Source organism: Rutidosis leptorrhynchoides, chromosome 2 (genome assembly GCF_046630445.1).
Source record: "Rutidosis leptorrhynchoides isolate AG116_Rl617_1_P2 chromosome 2, CSIRO_AGI_Rlap_v1, whole genome shotgun sequence".
Classification (NCBI taxonomy): domain Eukaryota; kingdom Viridiplantae; phylum Streptophyta; class Magnoliopsida; order Asterales; family Asteraceae; genus Rutidosis; species Rutidosis leptorrhynchoides.
Window position 1 is genome coordinate 217058545 of NC_092334.1, and position 18541 is coordinate 217077085.

General features: G+C 33.1%; 1 long non-coding RNA gene and 1 pseudogene across 2 annotated transcripts; both read right to left on the bottom strand.

Annotated features, from left to right (window-relative positions):
• Positions 1–2471: 2471 nt before the first annotated feature.
• Positions 2472–9068, bottom strand: LOC139888552 (subtilisin-like protease; annotated as a pseudogene).
• Positions 9069–10897: 1829 nt separating this feature from the next.
• On the bottom strand, positions 10898–13756 carry LOC139891682 (uncharacterized). 2 transcript variants are annotated; one of them, XR_011773798.1, is made up of 5 exons: positions 13544–13756; positions 13272–13416; positions 12512–12632; positions 11258–12345; positions 10898–11162 (listed from the first exon to the last, which is right to left on the bottom strand). It is a non-coding gene; the product is annotated as an uncharacterized lncRNA (long non-coding RNA). The 2 variants fall into 2 exon arrangements; XR_011773797.1 differs by having other exon boundaries at positions 10898–12345.
• Between the last annotated feature and the right edge of the window lie 4785 nt (positions 13757–18541).

Here is an 18541-nt window from a genome sequence, read left to right on the forward strand (position 1 = left end):
CACAACCATGGTTAACCAAGTATACAAGAGAACGGTACATGTAAGTCCGTTGGAGTTCATAACATCCACTAGTGTTACTTATACACCGCGTAATCACTAGTCCCCCGGGTGATGTCTTGAACACCGCGACTAACTCACCCTTACAACAATGTGACGTCTTAAACACCGCGACGAATCCACACTTCATTCAATACAATGAGTGGTGTCTTGAACACCGCGACACTTCCACTCTCACGACATTGTGGTGTCTTAAACACCGCGACAATCCCACAAGTCAATTACACAAGGAGTAGTGTCTTAAGCACCGCGACAATACTACTCGTTACCTAGAATGTAGTGTCTTGAACACCGCGACACTTCCACATTCATACCACACAAATAAATACATTATATACGTTCACGCATAATTATTCCACTCACCTTGACTCAAGGATGATGAATAATCGCTTCCAAACTTCAAAGCCAAGTACCTAATACATTAAGTACCAATTCAATATTCAAAGCCAAGTACCTAATACATTAAGTACCAATTCAATACATAAACTAGTGGAATTAACCACATTACATTTACTTGGGCATTTAATGACTCAATTTTGCATTAAATGACCCAACCACACCACAACCGCCCTCTTAATGGCCAAGACTCGACTTTAATTACCAACATTAGTGCATTAAAGTCTACTAGCCTCAATTGACATCCACCTAGGGTAATTTACACCCATTTTACCCAAACTAGGTCAACTAGTACATTCTTGACCCAAATGACATCTCTTTCAATTCTAACAAGTGTTTAATGCTTACAATACCATTAACACTTTCAAACTCACAATTACAAGACCAAAACCCTAGATTATGGCCATTAGGGTTTCATTACAACAACCTAACCCAAATTCACCCATTTTACTCCCAAATGGGTCATACAAGCTTCTATTAACCAAAACCCTAGCCATAATCAATTAAAACTCGAAACTTAGAGTTAGAACTTACCGAGACTATCACCACGTAGCTAGAGTCACAAGGAACAACTTTAATACTTGCTCCAAGGATCAACCCTAAATCCTTCCTCTCTCAATCTCACTTTGAATCCAAATGGGTGTTAGAGTTTTGGGAGAGAAATTGAAAGAAAATGAAAAAGGAAAATGAAATAAATGAACTAGTGGACCAGATTTAATGCACCCATCTGATCTATACGTCCATTTACCATTTTGCCCCTCAAAATCTCTTAATTTAACCTAAAACCGGAACCTGACCAGCAGGCCTGCCGCGGCGCGGCCCTAAACGTCGCGGCGCGACGAATCAAAGTAAAATTCACCATGCTTATGTCCTGTTCTGATCTGGAAACGCTTGATGGGTCGCGACGCGGACCCGTTTGTCGCGGCGCGACATACGCCTGGGTCTGGCCACTTCGACTAGTTAGTCAAATTTTCAAGGTTTCCACAACTAATTCCTTCATTCTCGTTCCCAATACACGTCTAAGCCTCACATCTAAGTCTCACGAGACCTAACACTACACAAGCTCATTTGTACACTTATATACGCACATGTTAACTAGCACACAATAAATTATATATATACGTTTATCTATACAATTACGCATAAGCTTCCGAATCATAACGTACAAATGGTTAAATATGTACCTTTAGTCACGTACGGGAAAAACGGGATGTTACAATAATCACGTGGTATGCACGAGCTCCCACTAATAGGCAATTTCACCATTCGTTAAAGCAAGGACTAAATTGGAACACATTTACACTATTAAGGATGAAAATTGCAGTTTTTAAAATACATGGATGAAAAGGGTAATAATGGACAAACACATGGACGAATTTGACAATTTTGTCGATTAAGAAATGTTATTATCAAACTGTATTTTTTATTCACATTATAATATCATCTTTTATATTTTACCTACTTTTTATGTTTAGCATGCGTAAAGTAAGAGAATAAAAGAATTTACCTAATCAATCTTATTTAATTGATGAACTTTTCGATGTAAATTTCCTTACTCAACACCGAATAAAGACGAGATTAATTTGGTATTGCGCTGCAGGAAGTTAAAATTTTAGTAAGATTCATGTAGGTTGTTTTCTAAATATTATAAGTCTAATCTATGTAAATTATATCATGGAGCACGGATCGTGGATTGAACCGGTCACCAGATATAACCACATAATTTACATGTGTCAATTTAGTTGATTGAGTCCAATATTACTTTTTCCCGAGTATTTAATGTTATAATGTTGTATATCTGTTAGCTAACTGGTGGTCACTGAAAGTATAAACACTAAAATTTTGTGATCTAAAAGGTATGAACTAAACTCAACCAGTTTTTCTTTTTATACCCCCGTTACAGATTACAGATCAGAAGAGATCAAATCACCAATGACGGAAACAAGTAAGAAAGAAAACAAGGAAACCGTGTGCATAAATATGCATACAGTCTTATAACGCATGATGAGAATTTTCTCTTACACAAACTTGTAAACGAAAGGGGTTCTAACCATGTATTTACCTGATCCCCAAGCCATAGCTCCTTCAGCATACGTAACGTTCATGTCCACGTTACTAAGGCGTTTAAACGTCAATTCATAGCTTAACTTTTGGTTCACTTCAGTGAACGCTAGAGTTGAAATGTTGATGTTTAGTGTTGTACCATAAGGAAAAGAAACACTTGGCGCCAATATTGTGTAACTCGAATTAGCCGCACCGACATTTGTCACTGTCCTCGAATATGTTTTACTTTCGCCTTTCGCTAAAGTGACCGTAAAAGAAGGATAGTTTAGTTGTCCTTCTGTTATGGTTTCCGAGCACGAAACTTGTTTTGCCGTAATGATCCCAACTTGTTGACTAGTGTAACCAAGTCCGCACAAATAAGGAATATAATCATCGGGTCCAAGGTCGAAAACTAGTCCTGGATTGTTAGCTTTCGATGGGTTTACATGTCCTGCACCTATTGCAAATATATCCGCTTTAAGTTCTGTTTCGTCCTCGATTGGATTACCATTTAGGCTCACTTGATTCGATGTAGTCATCATCGCGGACTTAATACTCGCGGGTGACCAATCGGGGTGAGACACTTTTAGTAATGCCGCTATGCCCGCAAGATGAGGGCAAGACATCGAAGTACCTGAGATTACGTTAAACGTCGCTTTTGCTAGCGTGTTGTTGTCAACGGACTCGGGCCATGCCGCTAAGACACTAACACCGGGCCCAATTATGTCGGGTTTCAGGATTCCTGGGCTCGCCATGCTGGGCCCACGTGACGAAAAGGATGTCACTTGAGGAGCCGAACCCAATCCGATTGAGGTCCCTTTAAATACTAAAGTGGCCATAGGGGATGCGGTCGAGTTAACATACGCCTTGATTGCGAGTCCTTGTTTGTAACCAACGTGTGACGCAGGAAGAACATGAGGATCGGCTAATGTACTAGCGCCATCTGTCACTTCGTTCGCTAGAATCATAGCAATACCGCTTGCATCCTTGACCGTTTGTCCTTTCGAAATTCTTGCAATAACACCTCTATCGCATAATACTACTTTTCCTTTCACGTCGATATTATCCAACGATCCTTCTTCACAAAATGCTGTTTTTGTAACACCATTTGACCCCGGGTACACCAAAGGTAAAAAAGAATCCGTAAAATCTTTAGGTTGGAATAACGATTCACCGTCGAGCATAACCTTGTTTCCTAGGGAAACAGTTGAGGTTATTTTTCGATCAAGTGTGCTAGCCCCTACGGTTAGAATCCATGGAGCCTCATTCGTCACCGATGACATAACAGGACCAGAATTTCCCGCGGCGCAAGCCACAAATATACCTTTTTGCATAGCATTAAACGCGCCTATCGCGATACCATCTTTATAAAACGGAACAGAGTCACCACCAAGCGATAACGAAAGCACATCAACTCCATCTTCAATCGCTACATCGAGTCCCGCTAAAATCCAACTCTCTTGACAATCTTGTAACGTACACACTTTATACATCGCCACGTGGGCATGTGGGGACATCCCAGCCGCGTTCCCTTTCGCATTTCCAAATACATTAGCGTCATCGACGAAATTACCACCCGCAGTGCTTGAAGTATGTGTACCATGTCCATCTGCATCGTATCGTGTATCATTCCCACCGATCGTAAGATCACGCAAACCGATCAATTTGTTGTTGCACCCTTCAATTTCACATTTCCCTTTCCATTTTACTGGTGGTGGAGGGACACCATTGTCATTAAATGAAGGATGGTTCGGAGTCGTACCAGTATCTAAAACTCCGATTATCACCCCTTTTCCGTACTTCGACCAGGTCTAAAACCCACCCAATAAATTTCGGTACAAACCCAAAAAGTTGGGTGTATGATGTTAGATATCGGGGTTGTAGAACCTTCGTGCCTGAAACGGTAATGACTCCGGATTGATCTTTGAATCGTGTGAACACTTTCCTAATCGAATATTTCGACCCTATTAGCCACGGGTTACACGAAGTTTCGATTGGGATAAGACAAAGACAAGATTGTCGTCTTGGCTAAAAGATAACAATCACACAATTACAGAGATGTATCTTCTAATTGCTTGAAGTTGAAAGTGTGTAAAAAGAACAAAAATCTAGAACCTTTTTCAAATACACAAAGAGCGTATTTATAATGGGTCAAAAGACTTCTTGAAAAGTCACAATCTTTGATTCACACCCATTAGTGACTTGGAAGTTTACATTCATGTATTTAGACTTAAAATGGTCTAAAAACATGAAAAAACGCGGTTAAAATGTCCTGGAACAACCCCAAAACGATTGGGGTTCGAATGTGCCTTTTGGGTTGAAAAAGCACCTTTCCAGCAAGCCCTTTGTTAAGCCGCGCCGCGGGCCCAAGAGCCGCGCCGCGGGCTAACAAAGAAAAATACTTGAAAAGTTTAAAAATCCTCGACCTGAATTTTGTGCTTTAAGCCGCGCCGCGGGTTAAGCCTATCCAGCACTCCAAAATTCGATCTCAAGGTTTTTCACTCGTATGGCCTTTTCAAGTCTCGTTTCGCATTCTATAAGTTCCAAATATCATTTCCAAGTCCAAAGGAAGCCTCAAACCACCTCACGTTTTACGAACGTGTAATCCACACTCTCCGAATTCGTGTAACGTATCAATGGTTCGAAAACACTTTCAACATAGTAATCCAATCAACTAAAATGACGTTGGATCATGCTAAAATCACCAACAATTCCCCCCCATTTTAGTATGATCCTTGATTACTAAAATACCAACAATTAGAAACTAATGCATACGTGTAAATGTCACATGGATTGAATTTACACATAGTATATTACAAGTGCAAGAATTCGAAAATCAGGGTGCTCTAATAGTTTGAACCCATCAATTCATTTGAAAACCTGTCGATAATATACACATTAGTTCCATACTCTCTAACAATTAACCCCGACACTATTATAAGCCATGTGTCCCAATCCTCTCATGAACATATCAAAAGCTAAGTCCCAAGCTTTCTTGAGGCGGCTTAACCTCATGTTCACGTAGGTAGTTTCTTTTAATCTTGCTCCCGCGATGCAAATTTTCAAGACAACTATTAAGAAGTTTCAAACTTCAACCTACTTTCTCTCACGGGTCCGAACACATACCTTGGGATCATATATTAAATGTGTTCCAATCTTCAGATAGTAGGCTTTCCTCATTGAATTCAGCTCCCAGCGTTGTACTAGAAGGGAATTGGGTATCCCACTATGGAAGATTTAAATGGACTTCAATCCCACAACATTAGCCAACTTGTGCGCACTACCGGCTAATGCTTTTCTCAAGTGATTTAGTCAAATTTTGTTGTGACCCAACAAAATCCACAAACATCACTTCGTTCGTGATGAACCTCACGAAACACTATTTGTCTAAGGCATAAGTGTCTAGCTAGACTTTCACTTGTACATTCAAACACATGCCTTAGTCACGTGACATCCCATAACTAGGGATCACCATGAACTTTCATCTTATTCATTATGACTTCAATCAATTTCTCTTTTACAATCCTTTTAACCAAGGATTTACTAACTTCTTATATATACCATAAGAAACTTATGAGTACTCAAACCAATTGATTGATTAGTCCTTGCACATGTCCACTTTTCACAAGTCATCAATGTAAACATATAATTTATACACCCTTGATAATGTATCCCCATTATCCTTGTATACACAATTATTACCATTACATTAGGCATGAGATTATAATTATAAACATACCCTAGTCAATCCACTTCTAAAACCAAGAAGTAATGACAACAAGTTTATAATATTCATAATCTCAACATCAACCTTTTTGATCCAAGATACGCCATCTATACCAAGTGTTAAAATCCAACAACTTGTAGATGTGTCATCTTAACTCAAAATAATTTAATATGTTTTAAGGATTCACATTGTGAATTAAACCATAGTCCATGGTTGGCTTTTACAAGTATGTTAGTACTAAAGCCCCATCACAATAAATTTCATTAGACCATGCTTAATCTAATACCATGCTAGATTGGTCACTAGATGTAATCACATACATCATACCACCAATTTTCATAGCATACCGGTATTTTAAAACAAATAAGCAACATCTAATCCTTATCCCATATTAAAATATATTCGTTTCACTAACTTGTACCATCTTTATAAACCTCAAAAGATTTATGGACAAATCTCACCAGTGAATAAAGAATTCATGGACATTTTATTTAGTAATCAAGATAGTCACTTTACAATTATATAGATTGTTTTGTGACATATCCAACGAGTTGTTACCACCCGTCAAATAATCTAAAAGTTGTTACCACTTAATCCATTGTGACTCCAACGATCACAATTATTAACAACCATGGAGGTTTTCATGTCAATATCCAAAAAATATAATAAGTTATTCTTTTATTGACACCATAATACTACCAATTATCATTCCTATTTATTTATTAATAAAATAAATAATAAGTGACAACACTTTGTCGGTTAACTTATTCAAATATAACAATCCTTGTCACACCTTTTCACAAAGGTAAGAATACCTTTTCGTCAAACTTTCTGACAACCGAATTTAGTGCCAAGATTGTAATAAAATTTGGATCACTACCAACATGAATGTTAAAGAAACTTTATGGCGGTTATCAATGAAATACATTAGCAATATCTATTCAAATGAATAAATCATTTACATCAAACAGTTGTAACCATTCAAGATATATTCACAAACCTTAATTGTGCAATATTATCTTCATGTGGACAAACAAAAAAACAATTACTTCCACATCAGTTAGGACGAAAGTCAACCAACACCAAGATTACTGTTACCAATACAATTTATGGCCAACCACTAAAAATTTGGTAACTCATCATTTGTCAAAATGATCACAAGTAATTCGTATGTGAAGACAAATTCACATCTACATATCTCACTGTTTGATAATCACTTCATATTAATATTAATATTAAAATTCTAATATTAATAAAATAGTGAAATGGATGAATTGTATGTCACCATTCACTGTTTGATGATCTACAATTATGATCATCATAATTTGTAATTCAATTAGTCACTATCCCTTAATCATGCGTATTGCACTTATTAAATAAACAATTATCAACAGTAAATAATTGTAAGGATCTAAGAAATTAGACAAACCGTCCCATGTATGGTGCATGCATGTGATTCCTGAATATTCATGAAGCACAAACCCATAAATTCATCCATTGTCACACATCCACGTTTGAACGTTTCCTCAACATAGCCAATTTCTTTCCAGCCTTTTTCTATAATCCATCCCTTCAAACTTCACACCAATTCGCGGATCATCTTCTATCACCGTTTCTCCGGACATAGAATGCACAAATATTCGATTAGAGTGTTAGATATCGGGGTTGTAGAACCTTCGTGCCTGAAACGGTAATGACTCCGGATTGATCTTTGAATCGTGTGAACACTTTCCTAATCGAATATTTCGACCCTATTAGCCACGGGTTACACGAAGTTTCGATTGGGATAAGACAAAGACAAGATTATCGTCTTGGCTAAAAGATAACAATCACACAATTGCAGAGATGTATCTTCTAATTGCTTGAAGTTGAAAGTGTGTAAAAAGAACAAAAATCTAGAACCTTTTTCAAATACAGAAAGAGTGTATTTATAATGGGTCAAAAGACTTCTTGAAAAGTCACAATCTTTGATTCACACCCATTAGTGACTTGGAAGTTTACATTCATGTATTTAGACTTAAAATGGTCTAAAAACATGAAAAAACGCAGTTAAAATGTCCTGGAACAACCCCAAAACGATTGGGGTTCGAATGTGCCTTTTGGGTTGAAAAAGCACCTTTCCAGCAAGCCCTTTGTTAAGCCGCGCCGCGGGCCCAAGAGCCGCGCCGCGGGCTAACAAAGAAAAATACTTGAAAAGTTTAAAAATCCTCGACCTGAATTTTGTGCTTTAAGCCGCGCCGCGGGTGGCTGAGCCGCGCCGCGGGCTAAGCCTATCCAGCACTCCAAAATTCGATCTCAAGGTTTTTCACTCGTATGGCCTTTTCAAGTCTCGTTTCGCATTCTATAAGTTCCAAATATCATTTCCAAGTCCAAAGGAAGCCTCAAACCACCTCACGTTTTACGAACGTGTACTCCACACTCTCCGAATTCGTGTAACGTATCAATGGTTCGAAAACACTTTCAACATAGTAATCCAATCAACTAAAATGACGTTGGATCATGCTAAAATCACCAACATATGAGTTGTTAGTGTCTTGTACACATTTTGCGGCCTTGCGAATAAGAACCCGTCCATGTTTTCCATTGCCTTCACATCTTCTTTGGACAATTTGACTGCAAACCCGTTGAGGACATTATGATAAGCGAAAAATATGCTTGTTTCATCGTTTGATGCCGTAGTGGCTTTAGGCAAAAATGAGCGGTACCAAGTTTCGCGATCTTGTTTCTGAGTGAATTCTTGACCCTTGGATGAGTCTAGGTGGACAATGTAGGTTTCTAGTTCGACCGCATTGGCTAAAAAGAAGGTTAGAATGACAATTAGAACTAGAACCAATATTGAAGCCATATTGTGACAATTGATTGTTTATTTTGATCAGTTAAGTGGATGGACATGTTTTCTACATCCATTCAAGAATGTATTTATAAAGCAATGTTTGAAAAGGGATCATTGCCGGCCAGCTAAATTCTGTGCACAAAGACGAACGGATGTTTTTATTTTCGTATGATTGATTGGCCGGAAACTTGTGTTTTATTAGAGTTGTAATCGGTTTTAGATTATGTTGAAAGCTTCAATGAGGATTGAAAGCTCATTTGGCAATTGAAAATTGCAACAGATTGGAAGATTGTGTTTTGTTTTTGCATAACTTCAAGTTCAGTTCATTGTCACATTTTATGGAATGATCAGGGATGTGGACATTTTGTTAACCGGAAATTGCTTTTGATTTGACCAGTTCCTTAAATTGTATATGTGTTGAAGACAAAATTTAAAGAAGGCTAATGTTGCTAATTGAAAAGGCATATTGGTTGTTTATTGAAATTTAAATAATTGGTTTGATATTATGTAATTACTTGCTTAAAACCCGTGAATTCGCGATATTTTTTTAGAGACGAATCAAAGAAATTGAATTGTCAAAATAGTATCATTAGGTTGTTAAGAAACAAAACAATTTCAGTAGCAATGCTGAATTCCCTTTCATAAAGCAAATAAAGTTATAACTTGAAAAATATATATATTATTTTGTTGAGTATTTCGGGTGGTAATTTATTATGCATACCTAATCCACTTATTTTCTCACATCATCTACATTTATATCCGCTTATTATTCATTTAGTTCATCCATATCTATGTTAATGGATAAGATGAATATCCAATAGAATAGATAGGATTAGGGATGACAATGGATCGGATATGGATCGAGTGATGCCGTATCCATATCCGTATCCATTTATTTTTTGTTCATCCATATCCATATCCATATCCATTTAGTTTCAGGTCATCCATCAATATCCATATCCAGTGGATTAACCGGGTTAATGGATATCCAATGGATATTTAAAAAATGTTACTCGTATAATATTTTCTAGTATGCGATTAAAACAAAAACGTAGTATAGCAAAAATAAATATAAAATGACATAATTAAAATCTATCCATAAGAATATGTAATATTTGTCGAAGATATAACAAAATTTGTTAAATTTACTTTAAAACATAGATTATGAAAAATTAAATATGAAATCGTAAGTTTTTTTGTTAGATTTACGTATTTTATTGTAATATATTATTGTTTTTTTTATTATAAGGTTGAAAACAAAATGTAAGTCTAACGGTAAATGAACTTGTAATAGTAAATATGTAAGCATATATCTATATTTATGTATTTTTATATGTATTTCGGGTTATAATGGATATATCCATGGATGAAACTTTTCATCCATGTCCATATCCATATCCATTTAGGTTCATCCATATCCGTATCCATATCCATTTAGGTTCATCCATATCCATTACGAAGCGGGTGAATATCTACCGGATCGGGTGGCCATTGCCATCCCTAGATAGGATATCCATTGCCATCCATAAAACCTAATAACCCACTGTTTTGTTGAGAAGTTAACATCCATGTTAACTTATTAATAGACAGTACTACTTTTTCACCCGGTCAGTCTAAAAAACTTATTGTAATGGTCATATATAGTGACTATTATAAGAGATATATGTGCATCGGTATTTTTCTTCATAAAATTAGGTGGTCGTGTCTTTTATCTTCATAAGGCAAATAGTAGTAGTAAGGTATTGCAACTTGAATCAACATAAACGGATAAGAGCCTTGGAACAACTTGAATCAACATAAAAAGATAAGAGCCTTGGGCACGAACTTGTTTCACACACACTTTACATATACATTGATCCAATAAGATAAAAAAGCATTTTGGCTAACTTTAAAGTTATATGTTGATTAATTATATGAATAAGGGAGAGCAAAAGAATATGGTACAATACCGAATTCACAACCGTCTACAAGTGATGTTATTTGTTGATTATTCACAGGCATTTGCAGACGATCTTTATGAGTTTAATTATCCCGACTGATTACTGGGAATGTTTTGGCAACCTAATTCTCTAACATTTAGAATAGATAAAGTTTGCTCTGCATAGGCTGTGTAACATATAACACGGCAAAATGATAAGTACAAAACAAAGCACATTAAACACTCAAGGCACACACACATAGAAAATAAGAACTCGGGGAACCTTTGCCTGTTAGCGAACTGTACAAATACGCAACATTTGGCCACTGGAATCTTCTCATCAATTAGTACACCAAACTGTCCAAACAACTTCCAAGGCTTCAAAAACATTGTACATCTAACCCACCAACATACATATGTATTATATTTTGCATAAGAGGTGTAACTTGCGATGGGTGATGTATACATACGAAAGAAGCCTAAAAACATGTATAGAATGTTTAAGAACTACAAAAGCAGGTCAACGCCGTACAATTCGAATCGAAAACTCGTATTTATAGCACTCGAACTTCTTACATAGCGGTTAATGCTAATGGGCTCCTAGTCATTTGAAATATCTCTACACAAGTACATGACAAGAACACAAGGAAAAAAAAAAAAAAAAAAAAAAAAAAATCGAAAACAACATTTCACACGTCTAAACCTCATAAATGTAAATCAATCAAGCTTAATGGCAGATTAGGACTCACATTCTTCAATTAAATAAGTTTATTTACTAAATGTAAGGAATCTATTTTGTTTCCGTTATAGAAGAGTCATCAGATCATAATTAGTTTTTTTACCTAGAGAAGATTCATAATACAAAAATCATTGCCCATAAGTGAATGAGACTAACAATGAAAAGCATGATGATATATTTTTATACATAAGATAGTAATCAATATTAGCATCTAATAGTAATCGAGCTAATGATATTGTACTATGAATAAATGCAATTAGCTATATGAAGAATTGACCCAAACTATACATTAATTTATTGTATTAAATGGTTAATTACATAGTATTATTGAAATATCATGAATACTAACACAGTATATGTTGATTATATCACATATTATGTATATCAGTGAAATAGGGTACATTAGAGTTTACAAAGAATATGAATGGAGATAGAATATGGATGGAAACGTACCTGCTTATCCATGGCAATTAGCATGCTTCGACGTAAAAACGTAAAAGCAAATTAGTGCCAAATCGATCAAAATTCAAAACAACAAATTTAAAACTCACCACAACTTCTGGGAATATGATCAATTTTAAGTCATGAAAGCTTACTTTCGATATGAGAATTCCCGTAGCTCTTCCAGGAAGCTTCAAAAAAAGCAACATCTATCTGTTATTGTCTTACTAAAAAGTTGACACTACAAATAAATGACTACCAAGCTTAAATTCAAAATTTTATTATCCACTTTGAGATTTAAATAAGTATGTAAAAAAATTTTTAGGGACAAATAAAGGTCGAAACAAAGAAGCTTACATTGATAATACAAACTATTTCCATAGTTGGGAGCAGCTCCAAGCATGAGCGACCGTGCTGGTTTAGTATCTTTAGTTGTAGCAGTGTGTAGCTTTTGTGTGTCATATAATATAGCCGCAGACTGATTTACATATTGTAATAAATAAAATAATCATTAGAAGTTCAATATTTATGCAATGTAAATACATAATCCGTACAAAAATGTAAACGTGACACAAAGTCACTGGCCTTTAACCATATATGATTACTATATATGATTAATATTGATTACATATATGATTAATTTTCAATGAAATTGATTATATCAAATTAGCAACAACAATCAATCTGTAAAATATACAGAAATGCCATGAAATTGATTATATCAAATTAGCACCTACTATATAAATATATTCTACTATATATGTGAGAGTGGTCAACTAAATTAAGGTGCTTAATATAGATGGTCAACAAAATTAAGATACTTAATATAAATATATTCTCAACTATATCCTGCAAATTGGTCTTCAGTGATACACAAATTAAGGTACATAATTGTGCATAAATGTTCAAATAAATGGTCAAAAAATGAAAGAATATGACACGTTATACGACCCACCCAAATCGAATCCTACGACCAAACCATTTAAAATCAACAACAAAACTGATTGGTCAAATTAGTCACTCAATTTCACTTGTTATAAGAATCACACAATCCGGAATATAGTCTAGCAAAGATAGTTTGCACAACAAAGATAAAGAAGCACACCTAAATGCTTACCTTAATTCCATTTAAACTCTATGTAGTAGAACATGGTTTTAGATGCTTCCAATTAAAGAGTGCAACATGAATGAGTTATAAAATCTGTAATTTTGCTTTAGCGAAATTAAAGATATCTTCTAAAAGTCGCTGCCCATTTGTACATCTAATCTAATAATCACAAATAATAACAATCAAATTTGTACCTTGGCTATAAAAGTCAATCGCATCTTCGTTTACATGATTCGACAGATTAAACTATTAATCGATTAAATAATAGATGAACTGATTACCTGATTCAGTAGACTATACGATTGGATATATTGCATCATCCTCTCAAATCAAATCGGTGAAGTTAGATGATCTGCTATTAATCTGTCGTACAATCGATTTATTGTTTAGGATTCATTTTCATGATTAGTGGCGAGCATTTTTTGGGAGGGAGGAAGCTAGGTTTTTTTAGTGAATGGAAGTGAATTTGTAGAACCCTAATTTTAGTTGTCGAATTTGGAGGATGGAAGTTTTTTTTTTTTTTTTTTTCAATAGAAGAGGATTATATTCTGCTGTATTTTTTTTTACTAATGAAAAGCTTCCTCAAGAACCCCTATTTTTTTAGAATACTCCCGGTTTTTTTTTTAACTTTGAGGGCTATTTTAGTCGGTTTAATGCTAAAAATTTAGATTACGAGGTCATTACAATATGGAGCTTTTAAGGATCTAGATAGATTTTTTTTTTTTTTTTTTTTTTGGCAAAAAACTTTGGATCTAGATAGCTTTTGAGGATCTAGATAGATGATTCTTATTGAATGGCTAGAATTAAATGTTTTATTTTGATGTAAGCTCATTTTATTTTTCTTATTATATATAGTAGAGAGTAGAGATAGAAATTTATGATTTTTTAGCTATCTATCTATAGTTAATATTAAATCTCTAACCTTATGATGTTATAAATAATTCCATTCTAAGTTTAAAAATAAATCAAAATTAAAATGAAAAATTTTCAAGCATCCTTGCTGATGTCATGATTAAATAAATATTTTTTCTTTCGAAAATACCTTCAATTAACCTAAACGCGGCCTATGAAAACAAAACAAAACATCTGAGATCTGAGATGAATTACATATCTCAGTTACAATACATTCAATTATAACCTTAAACGCTCCTATAATCGTCCTCCTACCATCGCCTCCTCCAAACCATCACAACTTAACATCACTCATCTTCAATCATCTTCAATCGTTTTCCAGCAGCAGAAGATCACCAAATTTTAGGGTTTTTACTACATTTTGTTCAATTCTAGGGTTTTTATAGCGGAAATGTGAAGTGTTGAAATTGCCCAAATTTTTGAAGCATTGATTAATTCATATCCAAAGTTGAAGCATTGATTAATTCAGGTGGCTTAATCGGCGCCGGTTGTGACGACCTGGAAATTTCCGACCAAATTTAAACTTGATCTTTATATGATTTCGATACGATAAGCAAAGTCTATATTGTAGAGTCTCGAAAGTTTTGGAATTGTATTCATGTAATCAATTACCCTTTTGACTATGCTCGACGATTCACGAACAATTATGTATACATCGATATGTATAGATAATATATAGTCATATTAATTGAAAACGTTAACAAAGTATTAAGTATATAACACTTTACAAATTTGTTTCAAAATATGTTTATCGACGGAATTAAAAGATAATATCAAATGATTGAATTATTAAGTACATTGTGATTATGATTACGGGTCTCTGTTATGATATAATTAATAAATTGTAATATTAATATATGTAGTTACAAGTTAAAGTATAGTTAATATATAAATATTGTTATTATTACTTTCATTATTATTAAAATAAATATTAATATTAATATCAGTATTATGAATATTATTATTTTAATATAATATATAAATATAAAATTTGATACATTTAAATTAGTTACTAACATTATTGTTATCTTTATTAATATCATTAAGTATTATTATCATTACTATAACTACTAGTTTTATTGATAATGTTATTAATATAATTATTATTACTAAAATTATTGAAAATTGATATAATTGTTATTATAATACAACTTATATTATTATTAATATTAATGTTATTATTATTAACAATATCATTATTAATAATATTATTAATAATTATCATTATCTTTGTTAATTAATAATAATATATATTATAATTATTATTAATATTAATATTAAAAGTAATATTATATATATATATATATATATATATATATATATATATATATATATATATATATATATATATATATATATACATTCATTATTAATAATAATTAAAATTATAAAAATCAAATAAAGTCTGTATACATAGATATCAATTGGGATTTCCTGTCTGTTTGATAAAATTCTGTCGACATCCTCATAGCTATAAAACAATTGTTTGATCATCCATCATCTGTGCCAATTGTACGAATCTATTAAAAAATTCAACATCTACTTTGATTTTTTTTTTCTTTCTTTCTATTTATCTCATTGTGATTCTGTCAACCTTTCACAGCTATAAAACAAACGAGTACTTCTTGTTTATTGAAAGAAAATCATTCTAAACTTCACCGCCTTTATCAATTTTAATTATTTCTTACTGCAATTCGAAAAATAAAAACAGAAAAAGATAGAAAACAGCCGAAACCTCTGTTCGTGTCACATTTTTACCAAAACCTCGAATTCGAATTCCATTTCAAAATCTATAAATGTAGTATTGTTAGAAATCCTTCATTCAAACTATCTGGAAAGTTTCAAAGTCCAATTTGTCCTATCAGCTTCTAATTTTCGAGTCAAAGTTATTTTTCAAAAAGTCAAGCCGAGTGTTCATCGAGAAATTTGGATTCGTTGTGATGTTTCAAGTAAAATTGACGAATCCAATAGCTTCTGTGAATGATTTAGGATCTATTTCATATAGGAATCAAAGTCTAAAACGCTCTTAAATTCAAGTTTGATGTTTGAAATTTTTTTAAAAATAGCGACCTGTTCTTCTGTTTTTTATTTTATTTTCTTTCACTGATTAATCCAACCAGTCGATACCAGCTGTTTCTGTTTCAATAAGAAGTCTAAAAATCAAATTTTAAATGTTGTGTTGGTTGATTAATCTCTGGTCGATTATATCATGAGGAAGATGATGAAGAAAATAAGAAGGGTTAAAAATATAAAGGTTGTTTATAATACCAGAAAAACGAGGTAGCTTGGATGGTTTGGGTGTTTCGGGTTAAGCGAGAGGTCGTGAGTTCGAGCCTGATTTGGGACAAATTTTCCTTTTAGAAAAGGCTTTAGAGGTAGTTTTTCTTTCTAAAAATTCTTATTGTTATTATTATGATTCTAATATTTATATTTATTATTATTATTATCATAACCCTAATCATAAATATGATTATTATTATTGCTAATGTTATTATTAATATTATTATCATTACTAGTATTATTAAATAGTATTATTATTAATATTACCATTATTAATAAGATTTCTATTATTATTATTATAAGTATTATTATTAGGATTATCAATTATATTATTATTATTAGTATCCTCATAATTAAAACCATCATTATTATTAATAACCATTATTATTAAAAATACATTATGAAAACTAACATTTTTTTCTTATCATTATTTTTTTTATCAAAATTATTATTATTATTATTAACATTACATCTAGTAGTATTATCAAAACTATTAATATCGGTATCATTAATAAATCTAATTATTTTTGTTATCATAAAAAGATACAAATTGTTAATTATTATTATTGATATTATTTTATCAAATAAATAGCTATATAAGAATTTATTTAATACGTATCACATAACAACATTAATATGTTCATAATAAGTACTAATTATTCATCTAAAGTACATAAAATAAATATAGTTAATTTAGTTATTAATGAGACATACAAGTTATTAAAACAACAATTAATAATAATATATAAACTTACTTGATCACGACTATATGTTTTAATATATATACAATTGTTATAGGTTCGTGAATCCGAGGCCAAACCTGCATTGTTCAGTTCCATCGTATGCATATTTTTACTACAAAATATCGTATTGTGAGTTTCATTTGCCCCTTTTTTTAATGCTTTTGCAATATATATTTTTGGGACTGAGAATACATGCGCTGCTTTTATAACTGTTTTACGAAATAGACAAAAGTACTTAAAACTACATTGTATGGTTTGATTACTATACCGAATATTGCCCCTTCAAGTCTGGTAACCTAAGAATTAGGGAAATGACCCCTAATTGACGCGAATCCTAAAGATAGATCTATGGGCCTAACAAACCCCATTTTGGAATTTGGAATGCTTTAGTACTTCGATTTAAATGGTGATTGCGATTGCCAATATTATGGCATACTTGCGAGTATGCGGGGGATATTCTATATGCATTATGTTAATGTCGGTTACCAGGTGTTCATCATACGAATGGATTTTATACATTTGCGAGTGTAATGATATTTATGAAAAATGAGAATCTTGTGGTCTATTAAAATTATGGAAATGATTGTTTTATGATAAACCTATGAACTCATCAACCTTTTGGTTGACACTTGAAAGCATGTTTATTCTCAGGTATGAAAGAAATCTTTCGCTATGCATTTGCTCATTTTAGAGATATTACTTGGAGTCATTCATGACATATTTCAAAAGACGTTGCATTCGAGTCGTTGAGTTCATCAAGATTATTATTACGTCAATTATAGTTGAATATATTATGGAATGGTATGCATGCCGTCAAATTTCGATGAAATGAAAGTTTGTGTTTTAAAAACGAATGCAATGTTTGTAAAATGTATCATATAGAGGTTAAGTACCTCGCGATGTAACCAAATGTAATGTATTCGTCCTGATGGATTAGGACGGGTCATGAAACCGATGACAGAAGAATCGAAACAAAGGCGAAGGTTGAAGAAGGCGGCGGTAGTTTCTCGGATCTAACACTTGGTAAACTTTTTCCTTTGTTGTTATTTTTATAATTTGAATGTTTGAAATTAATAAAGATTGAAACTTTTGATTCTTTGATAATGTTTTATGAACAACTATAACAACTCAATTTTTTTAAAGCCTTTTTTCCATTGAATTCCTATCCAAGTATATTTGTGTACTTTTAATTGTGTTTCTCCATTAAGATGTTTGAAGATTCATGTTAGTGTGTGAAATAGCAGGTGGTTAACCTATACTGATGTTGATCGTAGGCAAGTATTAGTGAAAGAATATTATGTCGTTCTAAAAGGCTGAAATGAATCTGTGTGTGGGTGGTGATAG